The sequence below is a fragment of the Physeter macrocephalus genome, chromosome 4, assembly GCF_002837175.3.
Source record: "Physeter macrocephalus isolate SW-GA chromosome 4, ASM283717v5, whole genome shotgun sequence".
Taxonomy (NCBI): domain Eukaryota; kingdom Metazoa; phylum Chordata; class Mammalia; order Artiodactyla; family Physeteridae; genus Physeter; species Physeter macrocephalus.
The window spans coordinates 77297748-77301870 of record NC_041217.1 but is presented as its reverse complement, the minus strand read 5'-3'; positions in this window follow the sequence as shown (position 1 = coordinate 77301870).

Sequence of the window (4123 nt, the reverse complement as noted above, 5' to 3'; positions counted from 1 at the left end):
AAAAAAAAAAAAAAAAAAAAAATTTCTTTATTTGGTTGCACTGGGTCTTAGTTGCGGCAGGCAGTCTCCTTATTTGCAGCCTGCAAACTCTTAGTTGTGGCATGCATGTGGGATCCAGCTGCCTGACCAGGGATTGAACCTGGGCCCCCTGCATTGGGAGCGTGGAGTCTTAACCACTGCACCACCAGGGAAGTCCCGAGGATTTTAAATAAATTGATTTTAAACTCTCTTTAGAGCATTCTTTTTCTCTATTTCTTTGGGTGCAAATTTTCTCATTTGAAGAGTCTTCTGACTAAAGATCATGGCATTGGACTTCCTCATGTGTTTTACTATTTGCTACTAGCCCTTACTGGCAAAGGTAAGGGCATAATTTCAGAGATTGTAAACTTGACCCATGCACCAAAATTTGCCCATAGATCTTTTGTTGACAGGACTGCGTTTGTTTTCCTTCTTAATTAAATGTTTTTTGACTGTCATGCCTTACCATCAAATTAGTCACATATAATTTCACTCTTTCTGTTCTCCACCCAGCAGTATAGTGTTTATGCAATCCACCTAGCTAATCTCCAAAGCCTTTTGAGTTTTCCAAGTCTGGAATTTAACCTTCGTGACATATTTCCACAGAAGTAACAGGACATCTCAATAATAAAATCATGAAGCCAAATGTTTCTCATGACTCAGCCTATATTGAGATAAATTTAGACAATGTGAACTTGTTACCAGAGGCTACAATCCCAAGAACCCCCTTCTGCTGTGGTTGACAAGAGCCCAAAGTCATCTCATACCCTAACCCCACAAAGCTGGGTCTTGGGTTTGAAAAATGAGCATACCTGTTACAGATATGTATTCCTGAGACACTGTTATAACATTGATACACGGGAGTTCTCCCAACTCCATCCTCCCAAACTACTCAAAATTGGCATGCACAATTAATACTCAAAAAGAGTTTTAACAATAAGAGTGCTTCTGGAAGGCCTATGAAACACAATAATTTATAATGAGGATAAAATAGCTACACTATAATGGTGTTGTTAAAATTAAATGAAATTATTTTTTACAAGGAACTAAACACAAATTTGAATGTCCAGGATATTGTGAAGGAACAAAAAAGTTAAGTTGGGAATGAGCCTGGTGATCACCTAAGTATCTACATCTTACCAGTGGAGACACAAGAAATCAGGATTTATCTCTCATTGTTGAGGTCCCATTGTAACCTCATTTGCTCGGGGAATCCACAGGCAAATGTTCCATAGTGTTTTTCTCATATGTGTGGCCCATAGATATGGATTCTGAAGCAAAATAGAAAACACACACTCACACATAGAGTGTGGGATGTCTACTCAATGGTGGGGTCATGGGGTCGTGGATAGCCAGTTTTGGTAGATGGTATTACTGTTCCCAACTATTCACTTTCTCCCCTGTAAGATGATTGTACATCCATGCCCTTAACTAATATGACTTCAGTGCCTTCCAGTAGGCTGGGTCCATATGATTTGCTTTGGTCAGTGGAATGCAAGTGGATATGCTGTACTCTATGTGAGCTAAAGCTTTAAATGTGCTCGCTTAGATTGTTCCTACCCTTTGCCATGAGAGCTATAAAAACCAAACAGGGGCTGTGCTGGTTAAAATCTTTGCTAATCTTTCCATGTCAGTACAATAAATTCACCTCATTCAAAATAAATTTAAAAAAAATATATATATATATAGTGGTCTATAGTATGGTGTCCCATAATAGAGTCCTTGCCCATCTTGATGAACATTTATGAAGTTATTTCAAATTTTTCACTATTAATGCCACCTGATAACTTGAACTCGTTGTGCCAGGCCATGTGCTGAGCACTTTACATGTATATTATTTTCTCTGTTCCTCACAACAATGACACAAGGTAGGTAATATTCTATTCCTCATTTTACAGATGAGAAAACTGAGCCACAAAAACATTAAGTTGCCTGAGGTCAGAAAAGTAGTTAGTGGTAGAGTCCACATAGTCCGGCTCCAGCACCTAAGCTATACCCCAAACAATGCTACAATAAACATCTTTGTTTATACACATGTGTAACTATTTCTGTAGGAAATCCTGAAAGGGAATTGGTGGTAAAAGGAACTCACAGTTTTGATAAACTTGTTCCACATGAAGGCTTAATCAATTTATCTTCCACCCACAGTAGATGAGCATGCCCACTTCCACCACTTCTCCAGTTCTGAATATGACCAGTCTTTTTGTTTTGTTTTCCAATCTAATGAGAAAAACAGATATCACACTACCTAAAATTTCTTTGGTTTACATGTCTGATTGAAGATCATTTTATAAACTAATTGGCCATTTTTAGGTCCTTCTTTTTTGAATGGCCTGTTCATATCTTTTGCTTATTTTTCTATTGTCTTGTATTTTTAAAATAGTTGTGTGAAGCTCTTCACACATTTTGAATGTTAATCTTTTGTTGAATTCCTTATTTAGTATTATTTATATACAGAAGTTTTGAATTTGCATGTATAAAACTTTTCTTTCACTGTTCTTGTATTTGTCTCTTACTTATAAATGCCTTCCTTTTCTCACAGATTATACAAATATTTTCTTATATTTTCTCCTAGTAGTTCTCTAGTTTTGTTTTTTATATCTATCTCTGGAATTTGATGCAGTACAAAGGCAGGACGTAGCTTTTAACTTTTTTCCCCCAAATAGATAATAGACATCATTTATTGATAATTCATCCTTTCTTACAATGATTTGAAATAGCATCTTTATTGCAAACTGAATTCTTTTATATAAATGAGGCTATCTTTTTACACAACAATACCACACTGTTTCAATCAATATAATGTTTGTTTTTAAATTTTTCTTTTCAATTTTTGTCTTCCTTTTAATTTTTTGACACATTTTCTTTTCCAGTATTCAATATAAATTTGAGAATCAACTTATGAAGGTCCATAAAAAATTCAACTGAAATTTTGATTGGATTGCCAATTAATGTTGGGAGACTGGCAAACAATAATTTGTGCAATACTAAGATTCCCTATCTGGGAACAAGATATTTATCCAAGTCATATTTTATGTCTTTTAGTCAGGTTTTATTGTTTTCTTCAAATAGGTCTTGCATATTACTTTTTTGTTTATTCTTAGGAACTGTTTAGCCTTTCCTGCTATTGTTAATGGGATCTTTTATTCTATTACTTTTTTAAATTGGTATATGGGAAAAACATCAATTTGCATATGTTGATCTTATATTCTCCCCCTTCTTTGAACTCTGTTTTTAGTACAAATAGTTATTCTGTTGATTCTTCTAGATTTTTTAAATTTCCAACTGTAAAAATGTTACTGCATGTTACTGTGACCTTTAGTATATGGTTTAAAAGGTAAAAGAAATGTGTTTTCAGAGTGAGAATGAGTCGGTTATGCATAACAGAAATATAGAAAACCATTAAAATTTACTGGCATATATGGGGTCAGAGAGGATATATACCAACCATTTTATTTTTGGCACTACCAGCCATAAAATTGTAGGCTATGTGGACTTTCAGTTTGCTCCAAGACAATGAGTCCAACTTCTAATATATCTCAACTTATTTATCTATTAATTATTTTAAAGTTTACATACAGCATATTCACTCTTTTTTTGGTTTACTGTTTTATGAGTTTTAAGAATGCATATATTCCTATAACTACCACCACAAGCAGGGTAAAGAACAATTTTAATACTCCTTAATCAGTCTCTCAACCCACCCCTAACTCCTAGAAACCATTGATCTCTTCACCATCACTTTAGTTTTATATTTTCCAGAATGTCACATAAATGGAAATATATGGTATGTAGCTTTTTGAGACTGGCTCCTTTCACTTAGCATAATGCATTTCAGATTCATCCATGTTGTTTGTGTATTAATTGTTTATTCCTTTTTACTGAGGTGTAGCACTCCATTGTATGAATACACCACAGTTGTTTATCCATCTGTTGAAGGACCATTTTGGGTTGTCTGCAGTTTTTGACATTTATAGACTATGAACATTTATGTACAAGTTTTTGTGGGGACATATGTTTTCATTTCTCTAGGCTAAATACATAGAAAGTAGAATTGCTGGGTCACATTGTAGGTATGTGTTTAACTTTATTAGAAACTATCAAA